The 16,750-nt window shown below is 34.4% G+C and overlaps 1 pseudogene; it reads left to right on the top strand.

Moving 5' to 3' along the window:
• Positions 1-15,823: 15,823 nt before the first annotated feature.
• LOC139439929 (olfactory receptor 4C5-like) lies at positions 15,824-16,530 on the top strand (annotated as a pseudogene).
• The last annotated feature ends 220 nt before the right edge of the window (positions 16,531-16,750 follow it).

Below are 16,750 nucleotides of genomic sequence, written 5' to 3'. Positions count from 1 at the left end.
GAATAAAATAGACAGTGAGATGCAATGCATAGATCCCTAACATATTTGAAACTTCTGAATTCACTATTGTGGAACTTCAGTTATATTTATATTTCAGAGGTACTTTGCAAATCAATACTCATTTTGAGGAAGATTATGAAATGTTCTTTGAATATGTTCTGAAAACAATTACTTTAAATTGAGGGAACAAAAGTACCATCATTTGTTGGACAAAGTATATTATTTAGAATAGATAGGTTATTTTTGTATTCTGTTTTCAGTGATGAGTAGCCCTGTGAAGTGTGTATGGGCCTTTGTCTTACTGAGTCTAAACTTTTTCATACATAATGTAGGAATAATAACAAAGGACATAGAAGAATTGAAAAATATTGCTATATTTATGTCAAAATTTACAACCTAATGGTAAAAATATTCTCCAAATAATTGATAAAAGAAAAAATATGCATATTAATATTCTATCTTTGAGTATTTGCTTAAAATAAAATCAAGAGGAAAAATAAATGAAATAAGAAAGACTATAACTGACATAAGTCTCACCACAAGTAATTAGAAATACTACCAGTTATATTAGGATAAAGTTTGAATGCAGAAAGTGATACATTCGAAAATAGAAAACTATTAAATTTGAGAAATAAATTCAAAAGTTTATGGTTATTTAAAAATATACTTAAAAAGCTGAACACATATAAGGTGAATAAGAATCAAGTATTATCAGTTTCTAAAAAGGCACCAATTTAAAGAATACTGAAAAGCTATAACTATAGCACTGGGGTAATAAAAGTTTCAGTAATTCATAGACATTTTCGAAGCAGTATAAGCCTTTTCTTCATATTATCACCAAAAAATGAAAAAAAAGAAAATAAATCATATGTATTAAACCTTTAGATAAAAGATAAATCTGCTAAAAATTAGAAAAGAATAAGATAAATGTGTGTCTGGTGTCCTAAAGGGGAAGAAATTGTCAAGCAAAAAATGTATAAAACATAGAAGAAATATGATACCTTCAACTACATAAGACATGGAACACACTTGAAAATAATTGCAAAAAGTATAATCAACAACTATTTGTATAAAAATAGCATTTCCAAAAATAATTGCTCATACCATTTACTAAAAAAGGCAAGTCTAATGAAAATGTAATTTCGGGAAAATAAAGAGGCATTAAGAATCTCTATTTCTTAAAATAGCAAAAAATACAATTCAAAATGTGAAATATTTTAACTGGCATTTATCAAGGATGTATGGAAGCTATATAATCTATGGCTTCTAATGTATGTTGGTTTATAATATTCTGCAAATGAATTTTACGTTATGTAATATGAGATTTATAATTGGTCATGCAACTTAGTTGAATATTCCTTACTTTAAGAAACTATTCTAGATGTTAAAAAATGGGCAAAAGTAATGCAGGCAGTTTGTATTTTATGATATTTTTATAATAGTGAAAAGGTGCAGACAACTCAAATGTCTACTCAAAGGTAACTGTTAAATGAATTGGGATATGGAATTATAAATATCAGGTGGACAGTAAAGTGTAAGAAGAATTAATGATGTGGAAAAGTACTTTCAATACAGTACTGAGTGGAAAATGTAAGATGTAATATATCATACATATTAGGCTATCAATTGTATAAAATGGCATATTTACACAGAAAGGCATCTAAAGCATATATTAAGGTAAATAGTGCTATCTGAATTGTGGTATTAATGGCAATTTTCATGGATGACTTCCATAAGTTTTCTTATCTGATTGATTATATGGAGAGAATATATTGCCTTTATAATAAGTACAATCATTTAATTAAAGAAGTTTTATTTTCTTATCTCAGGTCTGTGACCATAACAACTTGAGTGACTTATTTTCTAAGAAATGGATATACTGGTCATTATTCATAAAATTCTGAGATAGTAGAAAAGATGCTTACATACAATTTACCTGTAAATTGAACACTAGTGTCACCTAGAAAGAAAAATATCAATAAGGAATTCACTTGTAGCACCTACCTCTCTGAATGTGTTTGAAGAAGTAACAAGTTCAGTCTCTGACAAGGCATCTTATTTTCAGAGAACACTTTGTGTGGACTTAGCAACCCTTTACCCATCGTTAACTGCTGCTTTGCAAGTTTGTCCATTAGGTATAGTATGTTTCCTCAGCTATTCACTAAAAATAGCTGTCAAGAGTGACTTCCTAAATAAATCTGAGTTCACGTACAGAGTTTTTTTTGCTCGTCAACATCCTGTGAATGAGACTGCAAGCATCTCAGATCAGATATGAATTTCTTTATTCAAAACTTCCAAATCTCTAGGCTTCAAAAGAAATTAATGGGGCAAAACTTATCATTGGAGACCATCTTTCTATGTTCTCTTTCCAATACGTTTCTCATTCTTGGGCTCTTGGAGACAAGGTGAGTTACACAATAGAAGTTACTTGATCAAAACTAACCTGATTTATAGGTCTGAAAATACCAAACTCTGTTAAAGAAGAAAATTTAGGGATTGCAAGTACTATATTTAGCAATAATATAAAGGTACCCTGGAGTAGCCGGTCCCTGAATTCAGGTCTTTTAACACTTTCTTCTTAATAACCCAATGTTCATCCTGGAGACAGCTCTTTGGCCCTTGAGTTAGGATTCAAATGGTTTGGGAACTTGGAGACAAATAGCGTCTGTAATCTGTGATTGGTGTGTCAAGTGGCCTCTAGGCTCAGGTATCCCCAGAGTCTGTCCTTATCAGTATGTTCATGCATGATTATGGGGAAATATTTAAATGGATATTTTCTCAAGCCAGGGAGTGAAGAATGCTCTGAACTTTCCATTCCCAGAGGATTAGAAGTAGAAGGTTCAGCTGAATGGCAGCCAATCCACTTTGTCCTGTTGTCTCTTTTGGTAGTAGCATCTGTGACAATAGTGGTGGGGGTGGAAGGGGAAGAAACAACTGGGATAGGTAGAAGTCTATCAATGGCTGTGGTTAGGAGGTGATATTATAATCTGGGGGTAGGGCACAGCATGTTCTTGTCCTGGGAGTAAGGGTGCATGAGCTTTATCAGAATACATAAAACAATCCTAGAAAAGCAGTCTCAGATAATTATAGGGAGGACTGATCAAGATAAGTGAACATCTAGAGTAGTGAAAAACTTTGTACTGTTGATGACCTGATGATAACCCATGTATTCTAGAGAAACTTCTGTCAAATATTAAAAGTGTGAGTCGTGCTTATGAGGAAGAGCTTTGAAGTACAATAAACTGTACCTCCTGGGTCTGGCTATTTTACTTACTTTCTAAGTGACCTTGGGAAAGTTTCTCAGCTTCATTATGACTTCTTTCCCATATATGCAAAGGGCATGATAAGGCACTCTTCTTATAGGACCATAGTGGGGATATTCGGGATAATGCATATAAGGTTAAATGGCATCTGGCATAGAGGAAACTCTTTGTTGTCTGTTGTCATCTTTTTACAGGAAAAGAGAGCTCATGTTGTGACTGACTCAGGTTCTGACAAGAATTGTGTCAACTCATGTATGGAGCATGTCTTCCTTTATCATATGAATATTAGGACTCTGGTCAAATGCAGAATTTAGGAGAGAAGAACGACTAAGTTTTGAAGTATTCAATACAGATTTATAAATCCCTACAATTCTGAAATATTTTATGTGTGTTTGATCTCTTCACTAAAAAATCTGACACCGAAGTTGAGATTTCCTGACAAGGTTTTAGGAGATAAAGCAAATGTTAATACCATGAGAACTAATAAATTATAAACACTTTCATAAATTAGTCTACTACATAAGGTAAATCATCCGAGTCTCTTATAATCCCCATGAGAGAGATATTATTATTATTATCGTTCTCTATATATGGTAGTTTGGCCAAGGACAAAAGCTAATGATTACCACTGCTCAGATTTAAACCCAGAGTGATGTGATTTCTAATCCTAAACTCTTTGTTCATGAAATTATTTTATCTCATCAGACACTGGTGCTCTGATGTGTGTTACCTGCTGGATGTTGTGGGAAAGAAAGTATTGACAGACCAGCTCAGGATTGTTTAAGAGCTTTGTTCTACCACCAGGGTGAGATAGGATCGACTCCTCAGACAGATCTTTTTGCAGCTGCTGACCAAGAGGGTAGAGTAAGAAACTTCTCAACTTCTTTTCATACCTTTTGCCCCATCTTGGTGACCTTCATAAGAATATTCCAGACTCTTTGATCTTGGGATTTGCTAATGTCTGAAGGGTTTTTGGAAGGGCTATGCTGAAATTTAGATTTAGGAAAAGGGACATCATCTACATGAATGGGCATGCTGGCATCCTAGATAATACTCTTAAGACATGAACCTGCGTATGCTTCCCAATTCTTCCCCTTATTTGATTATATATGATTATATGACTTTATCAATATTATTTAACTTACCTAAGCCATTAAAAGAATCTTAAAGAAATAATGTTATTGGGAGAAATATCAAAATATTGCTTGTAAAGTCATCAAACAAGTGTATTATGCATGAATAATGCTTGGAAAATATTTTCTGGATTAAATTGCAAAAATATTTGCATGGTAGACACACCCACTAATATAGAGGTGTTGGTTATCATTTTTGAAATATTTATGATCCTGGGGGAATTAAATAACATCTCTGTGTCTCAGTTTCCTTTTCAGCAAAGAAGTTTGCAGAGAATATAGTTGTATACAGGAAGAAGATACAAATGACATTGTTCTTCTTGTGGGAACCAATGCAAGCAAGTGGAAGAACATCTTGTAAAAGAAAAACCTTCTGAAGAAATATGTCAAGCTGTAATTTTATATACAGTAAGAAGTTCTTTCAAAACTAAACCCCAAACACTGATGTCTTCATGCATACAAAAGCTAAAAGAATTCATCAGCTTCAGACTTACTTTATAAGATATATTAAATGACATCCATCAGGGGAAGGACAGTGATTCTAGGTTATAATACAGATCTATATAAATGAATGAAGAGCACCAAACCTGGTAAAAACATGAGTAAATTTTTAAGATTTTCCCTGTATTTTCAAAATACTGTTCACTGTAAAGTAAAAAATAAATGTCATCTCTATGTTCTGGGAGAGTGAGCCATTTTAATGAATGATTGACTTAGAAGGGTTAGGAATCAAGATTCCCAGCAGCTCTCATCTTCTATTTGAGTCATTTAAAGACATGGATATGCTACAATTTTAATTTTTGCAATGGTGCCTAAGATAAAGTATATCATAACGTATTTAGAGGAAGAGAACCGTTTCTTCTACAGTAAGGTTGGAGAATAATGTGGATATAGCATTAGGGACAATTCCCCCCCCTTCCCATTAAATCCAAAATTTATTGGTAAATGACATTTTGAATGATAATGTTTTATGCAGAAGTCATTAAGAAGGTCACAAATATCACTTAGCAAGTCTCTTTGTAAAAGATACCTTTGAGGAAAAGAAGAGAAATTCTGTAAGGAGGAGGACTCTAATTTTGCTTCTCCCTCAGCCTCTGATGTGGACTCATTTGCAAACAAGTCAGGAATCTGCACACTTGGTGCATTTCACTTTGCACTTTGATTTTAGACAGGCCCAGTACTTAAGGAAATGGTGAAGAATAGGGATTGGCATCCTTCCCACCCACAAAAATTTCATCACTAGAAAACTTCTTTGAGTGAAAAAGAGTCCTTGAGGATCCAGTGAAACACTTCTTCACTTCTTCACTTGTAACTTTAGTCAGCCTTATTTCTTGGCAGGGGTTCTGTCCCTAAAACATTATGTCAACATTGCCTTACATTTTATGTAATGTATGATGTATACATTTATGGTTTAAATTTTTCAGCTAAGTTAGTATGGCTTTAATCATTCTTTGTTTTGCAAGGATACTATTTATCCATTCTACACTTTTTGCAAAACAAGTTACTGGCATAAATTTTGTCAATCTGTTCACTTATTAATACTTATATATCTTTAAAAAGATAAAGTTAGTCAATATATTAGTAAGGATAAAATGTGCTTTGCTCTGGTAGTAAATGAATCCCAAAATCGACATGACTTTAACAGAAACAATTTTCTTTCCTGTTCAGGTAAAATCCACTGAATGTTGGATGATCCTCTATGGCAATTGTGTTTTGAGTAGTTAATAATCCAGTTTGCTTCATTGTGTGATCCTGCCATTTTAACACATCTTCTAGGCTTGCTGCAGCAGGGAAAAAAGGTGCTGGATACTTTTATACTAGTTCCTAAATTGTTTGCTTGAGTGAGGTACACATCATATTTACCAGCTTGCATTGTGCTCCTATTAATACTTAAATACAAAGGAGCTAAAAATATTGTGATAGCACATGGATATTTGTTGATCAGCAAATGGGCCAGTCACCTCTGAGAAAACTGACTTCCTATTTGTATATAATCACTTAGAAGACTGTTGAATATTAATCTATATGTAATACATTTCTTAAGATAAGATGAAAGTATACCTCTGAGTAATTTGTGTTAATTCAGCCCTTATGAGGATCCATGTGAAATTACTAAGAAACCCAGGACTCTTTCCTGGTCCTGATTTGAATCTTTTTTCTGTATTCTTTCTCTTAGAATTACAATGGAAGTTTCCATATCTCAAATATTATCCCATTTCATCAATTTGCAATTGGTTTGCTATTTCATATAAAAGTTAAATGTGCAGACTTCCCTCCTTGAATCCTGAGATATCAACAACGCTCTTTTACATATGCTGCTGTTGTTGCTACTGGCTAAGGCTCAAATCCATCTCCTCAAAGCAGTTTTGGAGGGACTTGCTGTGTAGGTTTATTTTGACAGAAAATATGCTCTGTATTTGTCTTCTAACTTTGAATATCATGCGCAAGATTTCTCTATAGCTGTACCTGGAATAATTTCATATCCCTCCTTGGCTACAGACTGATTTTATTCTGGAAATTGCCTACATTACAGTGGAAATGATATCTTCTGGGTTGGGCAACACAGCAGCATTGGTTTTGTGATGAGTGCTGCTGTAATGACTTTTTTCATTCCTTCAGAGCCATTCATTTCTGATTGATCCTTCTCACAATCTATATTCTTCCCTGATTCCAGGAGTTGGGATTAAAAGGATGAATTTTCAACAAATATCCATCATAAATTTAGTTTAATATTTTTAAGTCCCTGTGCTATGGATTATCCATAGTATTCTTGAAGTTTTGTAAAGAATTGTTCTATTGAATAGATAAAGCCATGGATCTTCTAAATATTGTGACACTTTAATATCAATTAGCAAAATTCCTTTTATCAATAATTTGTAAATGCCAAAAGGTTTCCAATTGGAAGGCTTCATCATTATCTAATCAAATATTGATATTTTGTGAAAGAGAAAACCTGAAAGATTTCAGATAGATTTTCAGATAGTATGCACTTAAACCGTTATCTGACTTCAAGACCATTCTCTTTGTGTCAGTCAAACTTTAAAAAAAAAAAGATTATCTTTTGTTTTTATATTCCCCATTCACATTAATGTTACCAAAGATCACTCTGTGGCTCTAGAGCTTCCTCATGGCATTTTTCACCTCTGCATTTCTGAGGGTGTAGATTAAAGGGTTTAACATGGGTGTTACTGGAGTATAAAACATGGCAAGGTGGTCATGGATTGAAGGTAAACAAATATACAGAGTGCAAAGAATAAGATGATCAGATTCTTTGGGACATGGAGCTGCCCTGGATGGTGCTTCAGAGGTAATCACCGGACATTGTAAATCCTCACAGGGCCCACTGGATGGAATGGAGGAGAGTATGGGCCATGATGTGGACCATTGACTATGAGGTGCAGAGGTACCCAAAGATGTACTTACCAAATCCAACGGATGTGTCATGATGATGGGAACGAGTGTTGTTGGGGGGGGAGAGGGGGGGTGGGGGGTGGGGCTGAATGGGACCTCACATATATATTTTTAATGTAATATTATTACAAAGTCAATAAAAAAAAAGAATAAGATGATCAGAGTACTGTGGAGAGTACAGGGTAGAGAGCCTTCTGATATTCTTCAAAGTGGTGAGTTCTGAAGAGGCAAAGGATAGAGATAAGTGATAAGTGGAAGTGATAAGTATTGGAAAAGAATATGTACCCACTGTTGGTCACATAATGATTCCAAAGATGTGAGTGATAGTGCAGGAGAGCTTCAGGAGAGGGTAAAGTTCACACATGAAATGGTCAGTGGCTTTAGGGCCACAATAGGGTAACCACACCATAAATCACATGGTGAATCAGTACGAGCCGAAATATGACAGCCCAGAACAAGACCATCAAGAGGCCAACACCATCTGGCTCTTTGTGATATTGTAGGGTAGGGACCTGAAGATGGCCACGTAGCATCATAAGCCATTGCCATAAGCAGGTGATCTCAACTCCCACAAAGAAATTCTCTGCACAAAGCTGAGTCAGAAACCAATGGAAGGAGTTGTTTTTCTCTCAGAGAATACGTCAAATATCATTCAGGGGGACATGGCAGAAGAAAAAGAGACATCTGTGAAGGATGAAAAATAAAGGAAAAAAACATGGGGGATCTTGGGGCTGGGTTGGTGGTGATTGTCCATCCAAAGAGTAGGTTGCCTGCCAGGGTGAGAAAGTATATGAATAGTGTAACGTGGCAAATGAGAATTTCTGCATGTCTACATTCTGTGTTACCTAGCACAAAGAAGTCTGTCACAATTGTTCATTACACCATGAATACAATATACATTTGGATAAAAAAATTTCTGTATATAGCAGAGGAATAGCAATGGGGATATATAAATTTTTGATGAAATAAACAACATATCTGTCAGAATTATTTGTTTCCTGTACTATAGATTGAAACCCCAAGCAGATTAACTCAGCTTTAAAATAGGGTCCTATTTTTACTCACATATTGAACACATAGCTGTTTTCTAGACACACACACACGCACACACACTCACATCAGATCACCTTCCCTCTGCTAGTACATACGGCTTTTTTAATATCTTGTACTATGTGTCTGCTGGTGATTTTTTTCTGCTTTTGTATGCACGAAACTATCTTATTTTATATTGCTTTTGAAAGATTTCCTTGCTATGTATGTATTTTAGCTTGAAAAATATTTCTTTCAAAAATTTTTATTTCACATAGTTCTTCACTGTCTTCTTGCAAAAGTTCTGACTTGAAGAATGATGTCATGCATCTCTTCTTCCCCTATACAAACATTTCTTTTCCACCCATCTATTTTGCAGAAAAGAACATTGATGCACAGAGAAGTTGAGTAATTTGCCAAGGTGACAGGTTGGCCAGGATTAAAAAAATTACAACCAACAGTGTTATATTAGTGGGCATGTCTTCCATGTAAACATTACTCTCCATTTAAATCAGAAAATATTTCCCAAGCATTTTCTCTTCTAAACACTCTAGCCTGATGTTTTCACATATTATCATTTGGTGTTTCTCCAGATAAATCTATTATTATTATTTAGGGCTATTTGACAACCTTAGTAAGTAAGGTTTTAGATTCATTAGATTCATTAGAATCATTTAGTAGTAAATTGAAGCATGGCCCATTTATGTAGAGGCTGTCTTGGGTTAATCTAAATTTCCTGCAGCCATCAGGAAATTCCAAAATCAAATCTGTCTAGATTGTATTTAGGCTGGTCATCAGGATGGGGGCCAAAAGTAGGAATAAACGTTAGGAGATGTTCTCTTTTCTCCAACCTTTCTTTCCTGTTCAGCTGCTGCATATTGAACCTGTTTGAGGAGTAAATCCTGCCTACCCAGATGGTAGAACCTAAACTATCCAGAACTGGATTGAATCAACACTTCCTCTCTCATCACATCCAGTGTGTAGACACATTACAGTGTCTGTGTGGGATGAGGTAAATAACATAATGATTAGAGCTCACAATTAGAAATCAGATCACTCTGGACTTAAATCCAAATTCTGGGAATTATCAGCTTTGATTATGACCAAATTTACTTTTATGTAACATGGAAATAACGTCATTTACCTAAAGATTACAAAAGACTCAGATGAAATACCACACTTAGCAGTCTCTGATACATAAAAGTCCACATTATTTATTAGTTCTACTAATATTCATATGTCCTTTATCTCCTACAACCTTTACTGGAATCTCAACTTCACTGTCAGAGTTTTTATTGGACAGATCAAATATTCAGAAAATAATTCAGAAGTATAAGGATTTGTGACTGTATTCAATACTTCAAAACTTAGTCTTTATTTTCTCCTAATTTCTTCATTTGCCCAGAATTCTAACAACCATGAGAGAAAAGTAAATATCTATTTTTATGTGAATTGAGACAATTCTTGCCAGAGCCTGGGTCAGTCACACCATGGCCTCTCATTTCCTGTAGAGAAGGTGAAAACAGAAAACAGAGGTTACTCTATGCCAGACTCCATTTTAAGCATTATATGCATAATTTCATATAACCCCACAATGGTCCTATGAGATAGGTTCCTTCTCATTCCCCTTGTACAAATGTGGGATGTAAGGACTTAAGAATCTGATAAATTTGTCCACGTTTGCATAGAACTTGCAGTGAAAGAGCCATTCCCGGGAGGTGCAGTTTATTGTACTCCAAAGCTCTTGTTCTTAAGTGTGATTCTCATGTTTAATAGTTGACAGCAGTTTCTCCAGCCTTCATGTGTCTATCTCAGGGCATCAAAGTAGAATAGCAGATTTTAATTGATCTATTTGTTTTCACTTGTTATTTTGGTCCATCCATTCTTTAACTCTGTGTGACAGGTATTAGCATTGTTGTGTAGGATGACTGGCTCATGCTCCTGCACTCCTATGACTAAACATTATGCCCCACATCCCACACTCTAGGATTTCTTCCAATTCACAGACATAAGGTGCTGGTAACCTACCCAGTCCAGCTCTCTGTCCCCTGCCCCCACCATGGTCACAGATGCCACTGTCACAAGAGACTACAGGATAGGCTGGTATGGTTGCCATCTTGACTTGAAGCTGTTAATACTTATCCTCTGGGAGCAGAAAGTCAGAGCATCCCTAACGCCTTGTGCTGAGCAATACCTGTTTAGATATTTCCCTGTAATCATCAGAGAAAATGCTGATAAAGACACACTCTGGGGATTCCTAAACCTAGAACACACTTAACATAAGCAGCAGAGATTACCAATGCTGTATGGTTCTAAATTTTCAACCCATTTGGATCCAGACTCCAAAGTCAAAAGGAGTTCTCTCCAGGTGAGAACTAGGTGTCTAAGAAAAGACTTCAAAAGGGTGAATTTTAGGACATTCTTCACAAGGGCAATGTTAATTTATCTTTGAGTTCTAGTTACCTGCAATCCCTAATTTACCTGTTCTTATGTAGTTTGCTATTTCCAGGGCTTTAAAAATCAAGTTACTGCTTTGGCTTGTATAGTATATTTCATCTAGTCACCAAAGGAGATTATATCAGCAAATATGGAGGATGGAGACTTGGGGAGAAATATCTTACAATGGTTTGGTGTTGTCCCATCAATTTCTTTTGAAGACTAGAGAGTTGACAGTTCTGGCTGAGAAATTTGTGTCTGAGCTGGAATCCTTGTGGCCCACATTTATGTAAGATGGTGTGAGCCAAAAGAGCAAAAATAAACTCTGCACATGAACCTACATTTATTTAGAAAGTCTCTCTTAGCAATCATTTTCAAGTGATTAATTGAGGAAAAGAAATACTATACTTAAAGCAATCCAGATGAATTACCAGGTTGTTGTTAATGAGGGGTCCGTGGTTGCTAAATTCAAATAATCTCTAAAAATAAGATGCCTTGTCATGGATTGAAACTGTTACTTCACCAAATGCATTCAGATAGGTAGCTACAATAGGTGACTTCTTTATTGGTATTTTTCTCTCAAGGTTATGCTAGGTTCTTCAGTTTATAAGTAAGTCATATTTATATATGAATGTCACACCCAGCTTACTTAGAAAAGCTGTCACTCAGTAGTATGGACACAGACATGAGATAAGAAAATGCAATCGCTTTTATTAAATTATTTTACTGTTTATAATGATAATATATTCTTTTTTAATTAATATTTTTATTTTTAAAGAAGCTTTAGATTACATAAATGCTACGTTAAAAATATAAGGGATTCCCACATGCCCCTTTCTTTCCCCTCAAACTTTCCCAAATTAGTAACATCCTTCATTAGTGTGGTACATTTGTTGCAATTGATGAACCCATACTGAAGCATTGCTACTAACCATGGACTAAAGTTTACATTATAGTTTACACTCTGTCTCGCACAATTTTGCAAGTTATAACAAAATACTTATCTTAATGTATTTTAAGATACTTTTTAATGTACATATATCAATGTAACCACTTGATGAACTAATAAATCAATGTTTTTATTTTGAATTTTCCACTCAGTATTATATTGAAAGTAGCTTTCACATAATTAATTATTCTCAAAAACTCTTTAATGTCCACCTGATATTTTTAATTATATGTCATAATTTAAAAAATTGTTCCCCTTTACGTAAACTTGGGCTGTCTTCACTTTTTCACTATTATAAAAAATGTTGTGAAAATAAAACTTCTAATCTTAATTTTGGCCCATTTATATCTTTTAATTAGAGAAGCCGTGAGTTTACAAAACAATTATACATAACATGGATAAGTACCACGCATCACTCCTCCACCAACACCTTGCATTATTATGAAACACTTGCTATCAATTCTGAAAGAACATCATCAAAATATTCTTGCTAGTTATGGTCCAGAGCTTACATTTGGTATATTTTTTCCATAACTACCTTTGTTCTTAACATCCTGTGTTAGTATTATACATTTGTCATGGTTCATGAGAGAATGCTCTCATATTGTACTGTTAACCAGTCCATCATCCACCCCCTAGTTTACTGTGCTGTAGAGTCCCATGCCTTATACAAATCATCCCAAGTGTACATCAGTGGCTCTCAGTTACATCACAGAGTTATGCTGTCATCAGTAAATTTTAGAATGTTTTCCTAGGACAAAAGGGAAAAAACCCATATACTCCCCTATTATTGACCGTTAGCTTTGATATAGCAACAGCGGGAAGCAATGAAATTGCGACACACATGACAACATGGATGAACCTAAAAATGACACTATGCTGAGTAACATAAGCCATATATAAAATGACAGATATTGTATGGTCTCACGAATATGAACTAAATATGATGAATAAACACATGGAGTTAAAATTTAGAGTGTAGGTTACTATGAGATAGGATAGGCTGAGAAGGAATACTGGTGTTTAAAGTATGTATACTTTTTCATTAGCTTGATTGCAAAAGTGTGGAAACGGATAGAGTTGATGGTAACACATTATAATGAGTATAACTAACACTGTTGATTTATAAATGTGATTGTGGCTGAAAGATGTAAATGTCAATTGAAAGAAAGCTAGAGAATGTTCTAGGGACTATAATGAAATTGGGTGTGGATGAGGATTGTGGTTAATAGTACAAACAAAAAAATGTTCTTCTATGAACTAGAACAAACGTACATCACTATTACAAAGTGGTAAGAATATGATGATGCAGGGGAAAATACAATTAATGTAACTTATGGTTACATAGTTAAGAGCATTATCACAATATTTTTGCATCAATGTCAAACAAGGTTCATATTTTAAAATCTAAAATAGATGAATAAGATCAAGTTATATTGGAAAAAAGGGCCTGAACAATTATAAAGCCTTTATTATATAAAATCAAGTTTATTAGCAGATTCTTTAAAATCAACAACTCTCACTAACTCTGGACAATATACCTCTCATACATATTGGTGAATTTGCTAGTTAAAATTATCTCCCATTTTAGATTGCATTTCTTTGTAGATCATGAAATACAGGATTTATTGATGTCTTATGTTCTTGAAAATTACTTTTGCCAATTTTTTATAATGGTGTGAGTAGACACTTTAAAAAAATTGTTACGTTTGTAGAAATAGTTGTCTGTCAAAATTATTGCATTAATTTTGAGTGGTTCCATGACTTTATGTAGTTGAATTGCTATTTGTCCTATGTTTTATTCTTTGCAGTTTTGCTTAACATGCCCTTCCCCATCCAGATCAAATGCATATTTATCTCTTTGCTTTCCTTCATTTGAACAGATTTATGCTTTATTTTAAGGTTTTGATATACAATATTCATTTTTCTTTTATAGTTTTTGTTTTTTCCCTTTTTGATGGTAATATGAAGATTTACTTTATTTAGGAAAGTTTTTACTAGTTATTAAAATCTTTTATTACCATTATCACTAATTTCATAATTTAAAAAAATACACTTTAACTTGTTTTCCTTTGGGATTTGATCATACTTTCTTGTTATTGGGCTTCTGTATGGTTTTTTTTGTTTTAATTGTTATTTGTTAAATACCAGCAAGTTTTTTATTTGTCAAATCTAATACCTTTTCATATCTGATGAATTGATTCCTGCGTTCAACCTTTTATCCTAATTGGTGATTTTACTAACTTCTTGAGATGAGTATTTAGCCCTTATTATGTAAAGCCAAGTTTTTATATGCAATGTGCAAATGTAATAGCCTCACTTAGTTCATTTATTTCTCTATTGATATTATAATGAGTGATTATTTCAAGGGTAATAATATGTGTTCTCCTTTTTTTCTTTTATGAATAATCTGGAAATGTGTGGAAAACTCTTTGTTTCAACTTTATGATACTAACTTTGACTTACGTAATAACGATGTTCTTCAATTCCTCTGTGCCCTTAGTAGTTTTTTCAACATTATATATGAAAAAAATTAGGTTCAAATAATGAAGGTCCATAAATAAACAACATCACACAGCTGCTTATCAGTGAAAAGAGAACACAAAAATATCTATTCTGAAGAAAATGCTCTGTTGTGAATAAATTATGCTGTTTTGGTTTCCTCACCTTAAAAGTATCTGTTTTCAGAATTTGTCCAGAAAATATTTTATAATCTTCCTACATTGAACGTTGATTTGAAAAATGTTCCTGAACTCTAAATATGACTGAAATTCTTCAAATAGTGAATTCTAAAGTTTCCAATAAGTTTGGTGAATATTGGTTTTCATGTTGCCGTCTGTTATAATCTGTTCAGGACATCCTTAGAGAAGATTTCTATGGTATTCTTATTCAATTCTGTTTCAGTATAGCAGTAAATACAAATATCAAGGTTATCTTAAGGTGCTTCAAATATTCACTCATTTCAGAAATGTCATTTTGCCATCACTTATTTCAAATTGAAGTCGCCTGATGCTTTATTTCCATCCTGAAAGAAGGTGAAAATAACAAGGATGAAAAGACACAGAGCAGCAGATGTCATGATTCAAGTCTCTGCTCTTCTCTACAGGTTCTCTTTTTATTCCTGATTTTCTATGACAGAAAATACTATGGGAGTTATTGGAAAGGATCCATCCACATGCAGGAGATGTACCTGATACATCAACAGTCATAAAACCATTTCTGTTTTTTGTATGTGTGTGTAGAAGATGGCTCTGTGCTCAATATGCAAATTATAATAATATAGTCCAACTAAAAGTCTGGGATTTGTCTCTCAGGGATTTTGGTCAATGTTACTGGAGACAAACTATATGGGGACATATATTATTTTCTTGATCAAAATTGAACTACCACCATTGCAATCCCTGTGCTATTTCCGGATAAATCAATTATACCAAAAAAACCCGAATTTATGGAGTGATGAACAACATGACAGAATTCATCCTGTTTGACCTGACCCAGAACCAAGACGTGCAGAAATTCTTGATTATTATGTTTGCACTCATCTACTTTCTACCCTGTCAGAAAACCTAACCATTGCCACCAGTCCAGTCCTGGGCTCCCCCATGTATTTTTTTCTGTCTTGCTTGTCCTTTCTAGATGCCTCCTTATCTTCTATCATGGTCCCCAAAATGATATTTCACTTACTCATTCTGAAAAATACTATCTCCTTCAGTGGTGCATGACTCAGCTTTTTGTGGAGCATTTCCTTGGTGGAGTTGAGGTCATTCTACTCACGGTGAAGGCTTATGACCGCTATGTGGCCATCTGCAGGCCCCTGCACTACATGATCACAATGAACCAGCAGGTGTATGAGCTTCTGGTCATCATGTCCTGGGCTGGGGGATTTCTTCATGCTCTAATTCAAATCCTTTTTGTGCTCTGGTTGCCCATCTGTGGCTCTAATGTTATTGGCCTTTTCATATGTGATCTTTAGTTTCTGCTCAAACTCTCTTGCAATGACACACACATCTTTGGACTCTTTGTTGCTGCCAACAGTGAGTTCATGTGCATGCTCAGTTTTTCCATACTTATCATTTCCTATATCCTCATTCTTTGCTCCCTCAGAACTCACAGCTCTGAAGCACAGAGGAAGGCTCTCTCCACCTGTGCCTCTCATATTACTGTAGTTGTCTTATTCTTTGTGCCTTGTATATTTGTGTACCTTTGACCTGTGTTCACCCTCCCCATTGATAAGGGAGTGGCAGAATTTTATACTATAGCAACACCCATGTTAAACCCTTTAGTTTTGCCCTCAGAAATGCAGAACTGAAAAATGCCATGAGGAAGCTCTTGAACCAAAGAGCAGTCTTGAATAAACATTAATGTGACTACAAAAGATAAAACAAAACTTATTTATATTTTAGCAAGTATTGATGAAAATGATGTTGGTCTTATAGTCAGAATATATGGATTAAATACATTTTAATCCCTTGCTATCTGGAACCTATAATGTTTCCTCTGTCATGAAATATCAATATTTGATTAAATGG

The sequence above is a fragment of the Dasypus novemcinctus genome, chromosome 10 (genome assembly GCF_030445035.2).
Source record: "Dasypus novemcinctus isolate mDasNov1 chromosome 10, mDasNov1.1.hap2, whole genome shotgun sequence".
NCBI classification, from domain to species: Eukaryota; Metazoa; Chordata; class Mammalia; order Cingulata; family Dasypodidae; genus Dasypus; species Dasypus novemcinctus.
This window is presented reverse-complemented; position numbering and strand designations above follow the sequence as displayed.